This window comes from Bubalus kerabau, chromosome 17 (genome assembly GCF_029407905.1).
Source record: "Bubalus kerabau isolate K-KA32 ecotype Philippines breed swamp buffalo chromosome 17, PCC_UOA_SB_1v2, whole genome shotgun sequence".
Taxonomy (NCBI): domain Eukaryota; kingdom Metazoa; phylum Chordata; class Mammalia; order Artiodactyla; family Bovidae; genus Bubalus; species Bubalus kerabau.
Window position 1 is genome coordinate 14,731,744 of NC_073640.1, and position 17,298 is coordinate 14,749,041.

Consider the following 17,298-nt stretch of genomic DNA (forward strand, 5'->3'; position numbering starts at 1 on the left):
GGAGCTCCCTTCTCCCAAAAGTTCTGTCCAGATGGGCTCTGCAGTGCCAGCCCACCTCGTGTGCCTGTGGGTACCCCACGAGACATGCCCAGAGTGGGCCCTGCGGCTTCCGATCAAAGCCAGGGGGATACTTGGGGTAACTGGCAGTGGGTGGCCCCGAAACCACGGTTGCCCGTGGGCCCCTCCCCACGCCCTGCTTCCTCTGACTCCTCCTAATTATTTTTCCTGGATGTTGTGAATTAAATCTTCTGGCAACCACAGGAGACGTCTCTGGGTGAGGCCCCGCTCACATCTCCATGCGCCAATAGAAGTTGTTAAATGAATAATGTTGACTTACGCTGGGGACCCAATTCTCTATGAATATAATTCCCTTTCGGGTTCTGGGGAGCTTCCTGCAGAAACTGTAAAAATAATAAACACGTCTCCATATCAGAGGTTGGTAATGCTGCTTCGAATCCTTTTGGGGGAGAGAGAGGCAGGGAAGAGATAAATTAAAATTAATTTTTTAAAAGAGGATCACGCCACAAATCAGATGCCAGAGTAAGCCAGGGTAATGGGGTGGTTCTCAAAAGGGGAGCCCAGGGGCACCCCTGAGGGAAGAGGGAGGGGCCACCTGTTGAAAATGGAGATTCCTGGGCTCCCCCCACTTCCAAATTAGCATGCAGGCGATGGACAGTGGGGGAGTGACACAGGCTCGATCATTGTGAAAGTGAAGTTTGGAGATCATGGGTTAATAGGGCAGCGGGGTTGGTCTGTAGAATTGTCTTCCCGTCCAGGTCTGACCAGCTGTGACCCACCCTCTTGCATTTCACCTCTCTGGCCGACTTTGCGGCTGTGCAATTGCCAGGAGTAGGCGGAGGCAGCTGGAGGCGCTGGGAGGACCACTTAGGCTGGCCCCTCCTCCTAAGAGCCCGGCCAGCCCTGCACCCCCTGGGAGCATCACCTGTAAGCCAGATGGGCCTGTCGCCCTGGCCCCGAGGGAAGCGTGGCCACCCTCCCCGCTGAGACGGAGGCCTGGCCCACGAGGGCAGGTGCCCCTTGGAGCATCCGAGGCCGCAACCGTGTGCAGCTCCCCGCGCGCAGAGGGCTTCCAAGTGTTGCGTAAGCAGCCCTCCCACGGCTCCTCCACCAGCCAGCTGGAGAGACACGGGGTCACCTCGAGACACCGCGGCGTCCAGCGGGCCCGCTTCTCACGCGCCGCCTCGGCGCACACAGAGGGGGTCAGGGAGCGTGGGGACTTTCCCAAGGTCATGAAGCAATTTGCCGGCTGAGCCAGGAATAGAAGTCCTGAGCTGGGCTGTGCTAACTCCGGGCTCAAATTGCTAGCCAGGCAGGTCTGCACGCGGAGCTGGGTGCTTGAGGTTGGGGGGGGCGGGGGCAGGGTAGGGAGCCGCCAGGAGCCCTATATGTGGGCCAAGGGGAGGGGCTGGGAGCTGTCCTCCCCACTCAACGGCGATGGGGAGGGCCAGAGCTCTCTCCGGAGTCCCTGTCATCCCTGGGAGAGGAGCCGGTTCTGCGGTGGGAGCAGGGCTTGGTGAGCGTGCAGGTGGGAAGGTGCTGGTGGGGGCCTCCCTGCCTGCCTCTTCTCAGGTCACCTGGGAGCCTTCCGCAACAGCAGAAAACCCCAGCGTCTATTCCCCTGGTGCCTCTCTGCAGAAGACTCCAACCACTCTTAGGGGGAGGGACTGGCCTGTCTTCGCAGATTGTAGGATCCCACAAGGGCTGACGGGGAAAACCCACCCTTGTCTGCTCTAGAAAGGCACTCAGCTTTCTAGAACCAGAGGACAGATGTATATTCCAGGAGGTTCCTGCGTCCTGTTTTTAGATGAGTTTATTTTGGGGGCAAGAGGGATGCACACAGCATTTGTTGCTGATGAGGGCTTGTGTCCTGGAAGGGGCTTCTCACATTCATTTAGATGAATTCACAAACAGCTATTTAAGGGCTTGTGAAGGTCCAGAAATAAGGACAGCTGTTTCCTCTCTACCATCGACTTGGTAAGCCTGGGGCGCAACATAAGGAATTCAAAAGTAACCCCCCATGGGAGTGGGAACATCAGCTTCCCCTAATGGAGGTTAGAGACACATCCCGGAAGGCTACCTGGAGGAGGTGGAATTTAAGCCAGGGGCTGAGCCAAGAGGTAGGTGGCAAACAAAGGAGCTTTATGAGGGGCCGGGGAGGGGTCCCCCAGCACAGGTAGAGCCTGGGGAAGGTGAGGAAGGGAGAGGGCTCTTAATCTAAACTACCCTGCCTTCGAGGGGAGGTTGAAGGGTAGCAGGAAAATGTGTTGGGGACCTGTCTAGACACTTCTAGGAAGGCCTGTGTGTGAGAGGAGGGTAGACCTTAGCTGGCCGGCACCCGCATTTGCAGGGCAAGACTGGAGAGATGGGAAGTGAGGTCTTGAGGGGCAGATGTGGTGACTTAGGAGGGGAGAGGAGCCCAGGGAGGTGGGGGCAGGGGCATGGGAGGTGGGCAGCCCTGCCAGGAGGAGACAGTGGACCTGGAGGCTCTGGGCGCCCTCGCAGGCGATGTCACGGTGGGACTGGGCCAAGCCAGGGCTGCAGAGAGTGGGGGGCCAGGCAGCTGGGTGGGCGGAGCAGCCTTCATGGGGGTGGGGGGGGGTCAGAGCGGGGAGGAGGTGTTTCAGGGTGGGGGCTTCACAGCTGAGGCTGAGGAGCCCACGGGAGGGAAAACAAAGGCCCTTCTTAGAGCAAACAGGTGGAAAGTGAGAGGGACACCCCGGGTAGCTCGTCCCCTCCTTGACCTTCCACGCGGGGCCTGCAGATGCCCGGGGACCTTACCAGCAGCCACCACCACCAGAACTTCCCGTGGTGAAACGGCACTCCTTTGAACGAGGTCCTTTTGCCTTGGTTATTTCCATTTGTGAGACCAGGTTATAAAAACGTACATGCAACAAGAGTTGAGCAAGTGGCTCCTCTCTCTGCCTCTGTGAGCCGGCAGAGAGACGGGGGCCTGGCCTTAACCGCTCGTCCCTGGGGTCCCAGGGCTGGCCATGGGGGCAAAGGCCGGGTGAGGGCCAGTCCTCTGCCCACATCGAACTTGTGCAGTTGGCGAGTGATAAAAGCATCTGGGATTTGATTGTCCCGGTGATGGTTTGCGGCTTCGACAGGCAGTAGATAACGAATCCAGAAATTTGTCAGGAGCACCGCCATCCTGAAAAAGGAGGCAGGGGGAGGTGGGTAGCAGAGGAGGGGCGAAGAGGACTGGGCTCAAACCCAGGCCTTAGTCTCCTGTGGCAAGAAGCAAGCCTGGCGCATAGTAGGTACTCAACAAATGTTCACTCCCAGAACCCTGGCTGCCATCCGCAGAGCAGGGCCCATGGTGTGAGGGGGTGAGGTGGGGAGGAAGAGGCCCAAGGAAGGGGGGTGGGAGCCCACCGCATACGTGTGTGCAAATCCACAGGCCTATACAGACGTTGGTTTTCCAGAGCGGTTTTGCATGAAAGAAATTTGAAGGCTTTTAAACGAACAAGGAAAATTGGGGATGAGGACCCCACCCCCAAATAAGTTTCTGAGGACTACTTCAAGTTGATATCAGCAATGACCCCACAGCTTGGCAGCCTGGGTTCTAGAACACGGCCTTCTCCCGGCACTCAGCAGGGTCCTGTGGTTTCGGCCTGAGCCTTGTCCCTCCCAGATGGGCCCAGGACCTTGGGGTGACTCAGTACCCCAGGGCTCGCCTGGGCCCATGGCCCATCCGCGTGGCCACCTGGCTGGGCGTCCAGGGACCCTGTCCTCTAAGCTGACAGAGCAGGAAGAGAGGAAAGCCCCTTGCTTGCAGAGGACAGCTGGTTAATCTTTACAGAGGAGAGTAGTTCCTGAGAAACTGATGCGGGAACCACCCAGATGTCTGTGTCCGCCTGGGCCTTCTGGCCTTGCCCCAGGCAGCCAAGCTGACCTCAGGCTGAGGTCAGGGTTCTGGGACCGCAGGTTCCCCTGTCACCTGTGACCTTCGATGCGCCTGCCATCGCCCCCTCCCTGTCCGCTAGCCTGCCCAGGTCACTGCTGGCTGCTCTCCAGCCCAGTAGCCAGGTGGCCGGGGACAGGTATGTGCCTGTCTGTGTCGTGACCTCCAGCTGCTCATGGGGGCCGGGCCTACCCTCCCTGAGGCCAGAGAACTGTTGATGAGGACAGAAAACGTGGCTGAACCCTCCACCTCGAGGGCCCAGCAGTCCTGCCTGCAGAGACAGCGCTGTGTCCTGGGTGTGTGTGTGTGTGCGCGCGAGGGTGGGGCCCATGCGTGGAAAACCTCCCTGGAGACAGGAAACGCTGGGACCTGATGGGTTTCCCTCATCATACCTAAGAGTCACGAACAGTGCGAAGAGGGTTTCCAGGGGGTGCTCGTCCTCAGGGGTGTCCACGTCGAGGGTTTTCTGGAAGCTGTGGGCCCCCAGCATCAGTTGGAGGAGGGGCTTCAGATCGGAACTTCTTTTAAAAAATGGAGATAAAAATCACACCATGTGAAATCAACCTATTAAAAGAGAACAATTCATCAGCATTTAGTCCATCTGCAAAGTTTTGAGACCACCACGTCTGTCTTGACACCAGACATCCCTTTCACCCCGGGAGGAAGCCCTGTGCCCATCAGTACCCACTCTCCTCTCCCCTGACCCCGCCTCGGCAGCCACTCAGCTGCTCCGTCCCCGTGGACTGACGTGTCTGGACTCTGCTCTGGACGGAATCACGCCGATGGGCCCCTGTGTCTGGCTGCTTTCACTCAGCATACGGTTTGCGAGGGTCATTCGTGCTGTCACGCGGCTGGTGCTTGCTTCCTTTTCACGGCTGTATAATACTCCGCTGTGTGAACAGACCACAGGCTTTTAAATCCCTGGTCCATCAGTGGACATTCAGGTTGTTGCCATTTTCTGGCCATTAGGGATTTGCTGCCACAAACAGTCACGTCTAAGGTTTTGTGTGGACATACGTTTCCTGACTGTGTTCATCCAGGTCAGAGTGAATGTCAGAACTTCACTCCTTTCTATGGCTGGTCAGTAGCCCATGGGAGGACTGTTGGGTTGGGCGCGTAAATTTTAAGACACCTCTCTGAGGAGGAAGCCAGGACTGGGTATTGTCAATATTAAAAAAAAAAAAAAAGCTAAAGAAGCTTGGGTGGCCCGCCGGGTCGCCCCCTTCTCTCTGACTGTCCTCCCTTCCGCCTGGCTGCACAGACCCTGCAGGTGACCAGCCAGGAGCACTGACCCTGAAGCCAGCACAGGGCTGTCTGTGCGCAGAGACGGGCCGGCCTGATTCTCTGAGGGTCCGGGATTCCCGAAGGCCCCTCCCTGCGTGGGGGGAAGGGGAGGGACGTGCCTTCCAGGCCACTCCAGAGAGCGGTCCAGCCTGGTGCTGCCTGGTTGCAGGCCCCAGTGCCCGCGCGCCTGCTTCCCCGTAAAGCATGTTTATTTGCCGCCCTCCTGTCCCCCCCCCACGAAACGTAAGTCATCCTGCGGAGCTCCAGCTGTGTTCCAGGCGCCACGTGAGGCTCCTTCTAGCTTATTACTCGTCTCACCCTCAGTGTAAAGCCGGGGAGGGGATGTGTGGCTTTCCTGTCACCAGCTGGCAACACCCGTGCACAGTGCCAGGTGGCAACGCGCCCGGCCAGGTGGGGGTCCCGCGGACGGAGCCCGGGTGTCTGTCCTCTGACAGCCCCCTCCCCGCCACACTCACCTCCCTCCCACAGGGCCAGGGGCCCTCTCGGGAGTCACATTGTGACGTTTGCTCCTTGATGATGCTGGAATGTAATGAGGTTCGCCCCCCAGATGACCAGGAAGTCGTGCTTAGGAAGGGATGGTGGAAAGGTCGGCCGAGGCTGTGGGGTTGGGAGGCTGGAGAGAGAGAGCACGGTGAGGCCGAGGGGCCAGTCTCCGGGGTGTTCGGGGGCTTGGACGCCAGGCCAGGATGTGGTGGCCCCGGCGCTGAGCTGTGCTGGGACTGGAGATGTCCTGACGGGAACAGAGGTGGTGAGGACACAGTGTTCCTGGGCAAAGGGGATGTCTTTGGTGTGGTTTTTGCTAAACTGACATTGTTGAAAATTACACGTGTGCTGTTGACTTGGGCCACATTCTTTGCCCCGCCGCCCCTGACCCCACACACACACCCACTCCCCGAGTCCCTGGAAGTTTCTGCTCCTGCCCTGAAAAGCCTGGGTGTCCATACCGGCCGCCCCCTCACCGCAGGTAGACAGACGGGACGCCGAGTGGAGGAGCCCGGTGCGTGGCGATTTCATTTAAAAGCCTGCTAAAATAAGACCAGTCAGGAGCACAGCCTCTCCTAGCTCTAAATGTTGACAGTAGGAACATGTGGCCAGGTTTCTCTCAAATATGAAAAATGGGAAGTAGCCCTGCGAGGAAATGAAACCTCCCCCTGCACCGCCGCCCCAGACAGCAGCGTGGAGGCGGTGGGGCCCTGCCAGCCCCCGCGAGCCTCGTCTCTCTGAGCCCCGACTTCTGCATCCGGGCAGTGGGGTGGCGCTGCTCAGGGGCTCCGAGCACAGGGGTGCTCAGGGTGCTCCCACAGCTGCCCATTTGGGGGTGCACACGCGGCCTGGGGCAGTGGCGGGCCTTCCTGCAAACCGCCTTCTCGCCGGAAGCCGTGCCTGGGGGGCCACTTCCCCACTGGGACTCTGCCAGCAGCCGGGGAAGGGACAGCTTGAGGAGAGTGGCCTGGGGCTCTGCCCCGGTGGCTGGGGGAAGGGCGGCACCCCAGCCAAGCCCCGCACAAAGGCGTGGACCCCAGCCCCGTGTGCTTGGCCTGGAAAGGCCTCGGGACGCCCACGGAAGGCCTGGGCTCCCGGATGGGTTGGGAACTGAGGGGTTGTACTTGACCCGTGGCGAGGCCACCCAGGCCTCTGTTGTCCGTGGCTAGTGACTTGCAGGAACTGGGGGGTGGGGGTTGCCACCGGTGGCAGAGAAATTCAAAACTGCCAGCCTCAGGGCCTTCATGGACCCCCAGCAGCCTGTGCTGCCTCTCCCCAACAACCCCCAGCCTCTGCCCCCCAGGGTCCAAGCACCTCCCTTCCATCTACCCTCCCCCTGGGCTTGGCCTGGCCTGCCATATAAAGTTTAAAGGTTTTAAATGCAAATATTTCTCTTTTATAGATGCCAGCTGTCTCCAGAGAGCGCGTTTCCTCGCTGCTCAACTTTATTGTCCAATTAGCTTCCCATATCTGGGTACTGGAGAGCCTGGGGGGCTTTGGGGGGAGGGAGCGCTGGCTCCTGCGGCCACTGTGGAGCTGGAAGCTGCCCCCCCACCCTGGGTCCTGTGTCTGGGGTGGGTTGAGGAGCCCCAGGTCAGAGGCAGGGGGTGGAGGAGGGCGTCCCTCCCCCAGCTGGGGAGCACCCTTCAGATTCTGGGCTCCGGGAGGAGCGGCAGGAGGTGGGGGGGCGGGGGCCGTCAGTGGGTATTCTTCTATTAAAACATAAAAATAAAAGCAGCCGGCCCGCGCACACTGGCGTCCTTTGAGTCCCTCTGGAGTGTCCCCCCTCCCCGCCTGCTTTCTAGCCGTGCGGAGGCTTCCCCATTCACCGGGGCTTCGGAGTCTCACAAAGCGAGGCAATTAGAATTGAAAATCTATGCAAAACAGCTGTTAACTGATTGTAAAGGAGCGCAGCTGTGCGCGGGTGCAGCCCGCGGCCGGCGCTGAAAGGGCAGGAAGTGTTGGAGCAGCCCAGGGTTAAGAGCCCGACCTCTGCCACCGCGTTCCCCCGGGTCACTCGGGGCCCTCGCCCCTTCTGCTCCCCGGAGGTGACCTTGGCTACCGGACAGCCGACTGGAATGGCGGGGCGGCGGGGGCATCCCAGGCCAGGCCTGGACTTGTCCACGGGTCCCCAGGAGAGCCTGGCTCCTCCCTAGGTGGGCAGTGGTTGGGGAGGGCGTCCGGAGAGGGTTGCCCTGGTTTTCCCTCCCTTTATCCCTTCTGCGGGTCTGCGTGAGATGCAAACGTGCAGAGGTCGGGGCTGGATCACAGCTACCCCATGACAGTCCCTTCCCCTCTGGGCACCCGCTGTCAGTGCGGGGGGTGGGGGTGGGAGGGGAGGCTGGGGCTCCAGCTGTCAACAGGAGAGGTCCGGACACCCCACCCCCGCATTTGCCCCCAGCTCTTGCTAAAGATCCTCCTTCCTTTCCCTGACCCCAGGAGCTCCATGGTGTGGCCTAGCAATCAGTACTTCACACACTCCTCCCCATCTTTCCCCCAGTATCCGAGACTGCAGCCCTGTGCGATCTGTATCTAGAGTGGGATGTGGTGCCTGGAGAGATGAATTCCAGAGGCGGGGATGGGAAAAGCCTCCTTGGAAGAGATAAGGTTTAAGCTGGGCTTTGAAGAATGGAGAGAATTTCTGGGCCAGTGATAGCTGGCTGGAGAGAGAAAGGGGACTTCGGAGTGTGAGTGATGGAGGCTGGGCGGCAGGGCCTCCTGCCAAGATGGGATGAGGGGGTGATGGAGGGGGTGGCAGGGCAGACCCCCTGTCCGTCATCCCTGAGGCCCCTAGTGGCACCCTCTCCACTGGTAGCCTTGGGGTGGGTGGACCCGTCATGCAGAGGGACTTGCAGATCCCAGGGCTCTGGGCCATGGGTCCCCCAACCCTCCTGGAAGGGAGAGTGGTTTTCAGACCCCAGGACAGCTGGCTGGTGTGCTGCAACCCTGCCTCGCCCCGAGGTATCCGCAGCGGTAGCTACAGAGAAATGCTGCCGAGTACAGGAGAACAGCCAGGGTCTGGATCTGGCTTGGAGCGAATGTGTGTGCCCTAGGCAAGTTAATTAACCTTCTCTGGTCTCCTCACCGGGCTTTGTGATGGAGGTCAGGAGGCCGCCTCGCAGGGCGCAAGGGGATTAAATGACAGGAGTTGAGCAGCTCTGGAACATGTTAGGTGTTTGGTAAATGGCAGAAGTGGACCTCCCTTCCCCCCCGCACTGACGGCCAGGTCCCTGACGCTTGTTTGTCGATCAGGTGCTGAATGGGGTGGCCGGGGTGATGGAAAATGCAGCCCTCGGGTGCTGGAACAGCAGTTTAGGGTGGACAGTGCACTGAGTCCTGCTGATCCCAGAGAAGGCAGGGTGATAAACAGCTGGACCTATGCAGGCTCCCCATCCCTACCCCCGGCATCAAGGGCCCAGCACAGCCCGGGCTGGACCCGGGCCGGGACACCTGCACTCCAGGGAACCTCACCTGGCCGGTGGGGGCCTGGCTGGCGGTCCTGGTAATGGGTAAGTTGCCCACCCGCCCTCCTGTCTTTCCAGCTCCTGGGTACCTTGAGGTGCCCTCCCTGTCAGCGCCTCTCACCTCGGGCCTGGTGTTTTCAGTTCTGTATTTGGGAAGGCCAGTGTGTTTGCTGAGTGACTGAATGCCCACCATGTTGGTCAGTGGCATCACTTTCTTTCCTGCAGATCCCTCGTCAGTATCTCTGAGGGTCAGTTTAAGGACGGGCCTTTACTTCACTGAGGGCTTCATCGTATAGGTTTCCCGAGTTCCAGGCTGCTCGTGGGGCTTCCCTGGTGGCTCATCCACGGGTGATGTGGGAGACCCGGGTTCAATCCCTGGGTCAGCAAGATCCCCTGGAGGGACAGCATGGCAACCCACTCTAGTATTCTTGCCTGGAGAATCCCATGGACAGAGAGGAGCCTGGCTGGCTCCAGTCCACCGGGTCGCAGAGAGTCGGACAGGATGACTGAGCGCATGAGCTGCTGGAGGTGGGCTGGATTTTGAAGGACCCTCCTGAGGAGGTGCTCAGCCAGGAGAAGGCCTCCTGATCTCTGCTTCCTGCTCCAGTTAATTTGACCCCAGTCGGGGGTGTGAGCGGGCACTCACCAGCATCCTCTTGCCCCTAGCACCAGGGAAAACAGGATCCTGGTGAGTTGGGTCATTGGGGCGGGTGTCCCCACTATGGGAAGGGTCCCCATTTGCCCCCCGCCTCTGCCATGGGACTGACCCTGGCCTTCGGTAAAAGTTGCCCTTTTACTCCAACCTTCTTTTTCTGTCCGATTCCCAAGCATCTGGGGAAGAAGGAGAGGAGGGCTGAGCCCAGGGAGGGCTCTGGACCGGCTACGGGGTGGGAACCGGCCCCTCCGGGAGGGGAAGAAACGCCCCTGAAGAAATGGAGGGCTGCCAGCCCCAGCCTGAGTGGCGGGAAGTGGAGGAGTCAAGCCACCAACCTCGTTAGCGCGGAGCGCACGGGCTGCGGGAGAGCAATTCTCACCCTTCAACCCGGAGGCCATGCTCCGGATTACTGATTTCCCGGGGCCGGGCGCACCGACAGCCAGTGTCACCCATCGCCACCGTGCCAGCCCGCCTGGTGGCCGCCAGCATTTTTCTGGCCGGGGGCGGACAAGCCAGCTCGCCGCTGCCCCCGTGCGGCCGCGGGGGGTCCCTGCAGCTCCCCGAGGCCTCGACGGGCTGTACCGGGAAAGGGAGACTGGTTGCAGGTGTGAGCAGCTCCCAGCACAGCTCCCATTGCACCAGTGTGTGCACGTGACCTTGAGCAACTGCGGCCTCGACTTCCTCATCTGGGAACCGGGATCAGGCTCCCCGTCCCGCCATGCAGCGGAACCAGATGTCTGGGAGGGGGCGGGGGAATCTACCAACTCTGAATAAAGTAGCCAAAGGATGAACCCACGTGGCCACCCCACAAAATTCTGTGTTTTGCCACGGTGGTCCTCAGACATGTGGAAGAACTTGACCTCCCCCTCGCTACCACCAACATCAGGGTCTCCCCAGGATGAAGGGAAATCAGCTGGCCCACCCTGTCCTGGTGAGAGAGTTGGAGGGTGGGCCCCAGCGTCCAGACCTGGGGACGGGGCTGGGAGGAGAGTCCGATCCAGGTGCGAGTTTTCATGCGTAAGTTACTCCCCCCGCCCCAGCCTGTAGTCCAGGTGGGAAAATGTGGGACCCGCCCCCAGAGGTTTTTTAATTTGGTTTTTCAGGCCCTAGGCCCTTGGTTGAATTCTCCTGACTCCTCCCTCCCCCCTCCTCCTCCCAGAGACTCCCGGCGGCGATGGAGGCACCGCGTCCTCCGCGCCCTGGCCGCGGTGAGTCTGCTGTCCCCTGCTGAGTGTGAGTTCCAGGAGGCCGCGCCGCGGAGACACCGTGTGGTGCATAAACGAAAGCGTCCGGCGGAGGCCTAGGCCCGCACGAGGGAGGCGCGGCCCGAAGCCAGGCGGTGGGGGGTGAAGGGGAAGCGCCCCTCCCACGAGGTGCCAGGGCCGGCCGGCCGGCCCCCACAGGTAGGAGCCAGTAACGGCCCCCGGCTCGGCCTCGCAGGTCCGTTTCCCTTTTCGTTTGTGGTCGGCCAGGAGCCTTGTGCAAGGCGAGGGGCCGACCCGCGTGCGCTCGGCGGAAGGCGGAGCAGGGGAGTGGGTGGCTCGGGGGCGTCCGTCCGCGCCCTGCCCCTCGCCCCCCGGGCGGGCGGGCACCCAGGCGAGTCCTGCTCTCCGCTGGCGCGGGCTCCGACTGCTCCAGGCCCGCCAGCGTCATCGGGAACAGATGGATGGGGGGTGGCAGGCGCCCAGCGCTCCCTCCCGTCGCAATCCGGACTGGCGCGGGGAGGGAAGGGAGGGCGGGAGAGGGAGGAGGAGAGGCGGGGGAGGCTAGGCCCGCGGGGACGGCTGCGTGCGCGCCTGCCAAGCGCGGCGCGGGCATGTCCTGGGGCAGGTTTGGGGCTGGCAGAAGCGCGGGCTGGCACCGGCGGCCGAAAGTTGAAACCCGCAGCGCGGCGCTGCGGCGGGGTGCTGAGGGGTGGGTACTGGTTTGCCTCCGGGGCTGCAAAGTAGGAAGGCTGTAGATGGAGAGGGTTTTCAAAAAGAGGATGTACAGGCAGAGACCCCGGTGCATCCGAGCAACACTGGGAGCTTGGGACGCGCGGGGTCAGAGCGCGGGGCGCGCCAGGGCCAGGGGGCGTCGGGCGAGGCGGGCCGCCATTGACCCGGCGCTTCCCGGAGACGCGGGGCTGGGGGCGGGTGGGGGGTGCCGGGCTGGTCCTCTGCGCCCGCCGCCGGTGGGGGCGGGGAGGCCAGGGCCCTCCGCTCTCGCCGTGCCGCCTGTGGGTGCCCAGGAATTTCAGGACGCTCCCTGAGTCATTCCAGTCCGTCAAGTGCCTGGGTGAGGTGGTGGTGGCGGCGGCGGTGGTGGTGGGGTGCCAGGAATGGGGAGGCGCTGTTGTAGGGCCGGAGGCCCAGTGGGTCGTGCCAGTTTCTGGAGGCGGGCGGCCTCGCCTCTGACCGCAACCCCAGCTACTTAATGACCCCCCTGGCGGAGCGGCGCCTGCGTGGACTCTCCAGCCGCTGGGACGTGAGTTCTTTAAAAGAACTACCCCGCCGCCCCCCGCACTGTGGCCTTCCCCAAAGTTACTTAGAACGAGAAAGCGGAGCTCTTGGAATTTGTGGGGAAGAAGGTGCGTAGGCCCGAGTCCTTAACATTCAACTCTTTCAAATTGGGCGAGTTAAGAGGGGCTGGGGAGGAGAGAGGCACACAGCCTACTTTGCCTGCCCCCTCCCGCCCCCACCCCCCAACACAGACATCAGCTCCGAAAAAGTTTTCCTCCAGGAGGCCTCCAGCACACGTGAGTTTGTCCGCTCACTCCTCGGGGGGTCTGCTTTGTGGCACACGCTGTTCTCGGCGCTCGGAAAGCGGTCGGGAGACGTGCAGGGGCGCTGCTCGCCTGGTGGGCGTGTTGAGAGTGGCCGCTCCCAGCTTTTGGAATCCAGTGGCTAGTCTCGGACACCAGTGTAGGTGGGACCCCTGAGCAGTGAAGCCCGGGGTCCCCGGGAACCTGTGGTGGCACTTCCCCTACCTGCTGGTGTCCTCGGCTCACCTGGCCGGCCTGTCTGGGGAGGGGCGTGTGCCCGCGCGGGTGTACCCGGGCGCCGGTAGGTGCGCGCGCGCGAGCGCGTGTGTTTGCGGCTGAAACCCGACACCTCCCGCTGGCTGAGGTCAGGGAGCCGGGAGCGAGCCAGTGGCCCGAGAGTGGGCGGTGTTGCGCTTGGGTGTGTCCTCGGCGGCGGCGACAGCAGCAGGTGTTTCTTGGCCGGGGCCCCGGAAGCTCCACCTCCCCAGCGGGCCAGAGCCGCCGCCGCCGCCGAGCAGCCCCGGGTGAGATAAGCAGTTTAGACAAACACTGGGCGACGGTGGCTCCAGCATGTGTCAGCCGAGGCGGAGCGGCGGGGCCCTGGCATGAAAGGTGAGCGCGTCTAGCCTGGCGGGCGGCGGTCTCCGCGCGCGCCCCCCTCCCCTCCAAGTTCGTGGGTTTCGCTGGGGCGGCCGCCAACGGCTCCGGGGCAACTTCCCCCGGAATGTGTGCGCCGATAAGAGCCGGGCGGGCAGGCCAGCGACCCAAGGCCCCGCTCCCCGCGGCGGGTCGCAGCCTGGGAGTCCGGCCTCCAGGCGGGGGTTCGGGCCGCCCCGGGGCTCGGGCTCGGTGGCTGCGTTAGGCGAGTGGTGCTTTACGAGCGTGCGGCGGGTGGGGAGCAAGGGAGCTGGGGGGCTCTCGGTGAGCTGTCTACGCTCCAGAGCCGGAGTGAAAACTTTGCGGCGGCGGGGGAGGGAGCGATGGGGGGGGCGGCGCTGCGCCCCCGCGGCAGGTGCTGGCGGCGGCTGCGGTGGGCGGGGGGCATCGCCCGCTGGGACCGCGAGGTTGGGTTTTTTTGTCTCGCTCCCCTCCCCCTTCCCTCGGAGCTAGGGAGACCGCCGGGAGGGCGGGACTGCAGCCTCCAGGTCTCCGACCCCCACGCCCTGCTTCCCAAGGGCGCGCCCCGGGCTCCACGGCTTCTCCCCCGCCTCTCTGCTTCCCCCCGCCCCGTAGGAGCCGGTCTCCTGCCCCTCCCCCCGCTGAAGATGGCTGCCCCGGCCTCCGAGGTGGGAGGTGATTGCATCCGTCGCCCCCCACCCGCGCTGCCCTTCCCCCCCCCCCCACCTCGGCCTTTCCTGCTCCGCCTGGATGCGCCTCCCCGCCCCCAGCCCGGCGGTCGCGCTGATGGGCGGCGAGTGGCCCGACCGAGTGGAGCCGATTCAATTATATTGCAGCAGCAGAGACACCTCGTCGGCCGCCCGCCCGCCTCTCCAGCAGGCTAATTAAATTCCCTCCGTGGAGGCGGAGCGGGAGTCGGGCTCGTCCTCCCGCCTCCCCCCTTCCCACTCCCCCTCCCGAGTTTGGGGTGGGGGATTAATGGGACCCCTGAGAAGTGCGCAGGGGAGATGGAGGCGCGGGGTCGTGGGGGGAAGGGGTCGTTCGGATTGGGTGAAGTGTTGCCGCGACACCCCCCACGTGATGGACCGGGGTCCCCTTGCCGGAGCGACGGCTCTTAAGTTTGGAGGGCTGTGTGCGCGGCGGGGGAAGCACCTGCCCGCCGGCTGGTTGGTGGATACTGGCCGAGTTGAGTCGATTTGGCTCTTGTTTTGTAAACTAGCCTTTGTCTGGGAAGTGCGTCTAAAATACATTAAATCCTTGTTAACCCCTGCAGTGCCTTATCTGGGGCCCACACAGGCTGTGGTTTGGAAACAAAAAGCGGGACCACCAGATGAAACAAAAAAGGGCTTCTTTTGTGAAAGGCTGGAACAAAGGGCCCCGCGGATCCTGGGTGGGAACCTCCCTGCCTAAGCCGATTTCCAGGCCGGGGGGTGGGGGTGGGACGGAATGGGATGGGAGGGCAGAAGGTCTCCGGTGGGGCACTTGGGTCTCCGGAAGGTAGGCCTGCTGGACCTTCTCCCCGCCTGGGATTGTGCCCCCTTCCCCCGCATAGTAGAAAGTTGGGTCGGGGGGAACCCCAGGTGAACAGGCTGCCTGCCTCTGGGCCTCCCTGGGTGTTACTTCTGCTCGGGGCACGTCAGCGTTGCTCAGCCTGTGTTTATGGGCGCCTCCACCCGCGGGTATGGCAGAACCTGCCGCCTGACTCAGCCGGGCCACGCCACAGGTGAGGGGCTGGGGCGCGGGCTCCGCTGGGCCGCCGTGTGTCATCCGGCAGGGCAGGGAGTCGCTGCCCCGCCTGCCCCGGGCTCGGCAGGCCTGGCTTTGTGATAACAGCTACAGGGATACTTCCAGCGGGCCCTTATCAGGGCAGTCCTGCCCCGCTGCCGTGAAAGAGGGTGCCCGGCTGGCCTCGGTTACTTTGTCTCACTGCATGCAGAGAGGAGGGAAGGGGGCCGCAGGAGCCAGCCAGGCCTTTGGCACTCTTGATTTTCCTTTTCCGTGAACCTCGGGGGTGGTGGAAATCTGGAGCTGGTGAGCGGGTGACCGAGGTCAGCCCCGGCCTTGGGAAGGGAGGCTGGGAGGCCCGCCGCGATCTGCGGGCCCCCGGCAGCAGGCTGCCCCTGACGGCGCAGGCCCTGACCTGCTAGGGACAGCTTCCCAAATCCTGCCTTGTCAGGGTTGAGCAGGGTTTACTGAGCCCTCCGTCTGAGTTTGCTGAGAGTTCCCTGGGTCATGGCTCCTGTCCACCCGAGGCTGGGAATAAGGAGGTGGGGGCCTGCAGGAGCCCGCAGCAAGCAGCAGACCTCTTTGGAAGCGCCGATGGCCTTTATTCAGCCATGCCCGCAGGCGCAGGCAGACCTTTGGCCTTCATTAACTTCCCTGTCTCTGGGGGAAGGTTAGGGCCGGCAGAGCCCAGAGAGCCTTGGGGTTTCTGAGCAGAAGAAGCCGCCCGCCTGTGGGTTCAGCACCTCTGGTTTCTGGCCTGAGGAGCCGAAGCAGAGTCTGCACAGCGCCGCTCTGTGGCAGGTTCGGGTCCTGCACCTCCAGGCTGAGCACCTCCCCAGCCGGCTCAGTCCCTCGTGGCCCTTGACCCTTTGGCAGCTGGCGTTCCCCTGCTCCGACAGAGGAAGGACCCCTGGGCTCGAAGCCCCTTTCCTGAAGGCGGGAGGGGGGGGCTGCCCTCGGCTTCTGCTTTCCCAGGAGAGCGCAGGTGAGCAACCCTGGCTGCCAGCTCTCTCCTCTCGCCCCAGGAACTCGTAGGGGCTTGTGGAGTCAGCCAGCAAGGCAGGTTTTTCCTGGCCCTGTCGGAAGGCTTGGAATTCCCAGCCTGGGTTACTCGAAGTCCAGGCGGGCTGGGCTTGGTGGTAGCACGTTCATTACCTCTGTTATGGCAACACGGCCGCCTCCAAACCACAGGGCTGCCAGCTGCGGCCCGCCCCCTCCCCTCGGTGTGCCGGTGGAGCTGTTTTTCTAACCTGCAGGGATCCGTGTCCCAGGTGACATTTCAGCTTGGCCACGCGCTTTAATTTCTCTCCTCTCTCGCCCAGAGTGGTGTGGGCTGCCGAGCCACTGGCTCCACTTCCCCGGGCTGGCCTCCCTCCCCGGCTGAGGCCACAGGCGGGAGGTGGCGCTGGGGAGTGTTCCTGTCAATGAGAATTTATTGAGCGCCTCCTCTGAACTCAGCCCTTGCCCGCCGCTGGGAAGTGTGCACACCGATAACACCGCATCCAGAGTGGTCCTTTGCACGCCTGCCAGGGCGCGCACCGGGGGCCTTTTAATCTCGCCTCGGCAGCGTCTTCTCCCCACCGTCCTCTTGACTTGCGCCCCTGCCCCCAGCAGGGTGGAACCGTGGGCGATCACGCGCCGCCCCGCCCCCCGCCCCCCCTCCCCCCCATCTTTGCTGGGCTGCTCCTCTGCCTGCCATTCCCGGATCAGGGCGATCAGCTCCAAGTCCCGGTCCCTGAGACCAGCTTCCTGTGCCCCTCCCTTCCCGAGGCTTTGAGCTGGCTTGGGGGAGGGGGTGACCCCTGCAGAGCTAAGGCAAATGAGAGCAGCCTGGGCAGGAGAGGCACTGGGACGGAGGCCAGTGGGCTGCTGGTGGGGGAGGGGACCGCAGTTCCGAGGGTCCGTGGAAAAGAGGGCATCTGGCTGAACCTGAGGCTTTGGGGGATCCCAGTGGGACCTTGGAGGGGGTGTCTCTGGGATGTGACTTTTAACTGAGGAAGAAGGTGTTAGGGGAACAGGAAGCCCCCAGACCAGGTGCTCATTCTTGGCTGCACTTTAGACTCACCCGGGGAGCTTTAAAACCCGGGGCCAGACCTGTGACAGGTTAATACCCACGTCTCTAGGCGTGGGGCCCAGACATCTGTATTTTATGAACCCGCAGCTGAGCTAGAAGGGCCTTCTGCTGGGGGGTGGGGCACAGTGGGGAAGGAATTCTTCTTTCTGGGGGAGGTGGGGGCCTGATGCTTCTGAAGGAGAACTGGGATCCCTCGTGGGAAGCCAGAGTCCGCGGTGTTTGCCCTAGAATGGCCTGGGGCTGGGTACCCTCTCCCGGCCATGCTCTCAGCCCCATCCCTGGGTCATGGCGGTCCTGGGCTTTGTA

At 62.7% G+C, this 17,298-nt stretch overlaps 2 protein-coding genes and 1 long non-coding RNA gene across 9 annotated transcripts in view; 2 read left to right on the plus strand and 1 right to left on the minus strand.

Moving 5' to 3' along the window:
- The window catches only part of GSE1 (Gse1 coiled-coil protein), a 392,831-nt gene that overhangs the window by 335,732 nt on the left and 39,801 nt on the right, over window positions 1-17,298 (plus strand). The gene's annotated exons all lie outside the window — the stretch shown is intronic.
- IRF8 (interferon regulatory factor 8) overlaps window positions 1-17,298 on the plus strand; it is a 558,308-nt gene that overhangs the window by 286,898 nt on the left and 254,112 nt on the right. The gene's annotated exons all lie outside the window — the stretch shown is intronic.
- LOC129632382 (uncharacterized) lies at window positions 2,651-7,519 on the minus strand. 3 transcript variants are annotated; one of them, XR_008704485.1, is made up of 6 exons: window positions 7,465-7,519; window positions 6,190-6,252; window positions 5,686-5,843; window positions 4,674-4,815; window positions 4,318-4,489; window positions 2,651-3,172 (listed from the first exon to the last, which is right to left on the minus strand). It is a non-coding gene; the product is annotated as an uncharacterized LOC129632382 (long non-coding RNA). The 3 variants fall into 3 exon arrangements; XR_008704484.1 differs by having other exon boundaries at window positions 6,175-6,252; window positions 7,465-7,491; XR_008704483.1 differs by lacking the exon at window positions 7,465-7,519 and having other exon boundaries at window positions 6,175-6,394.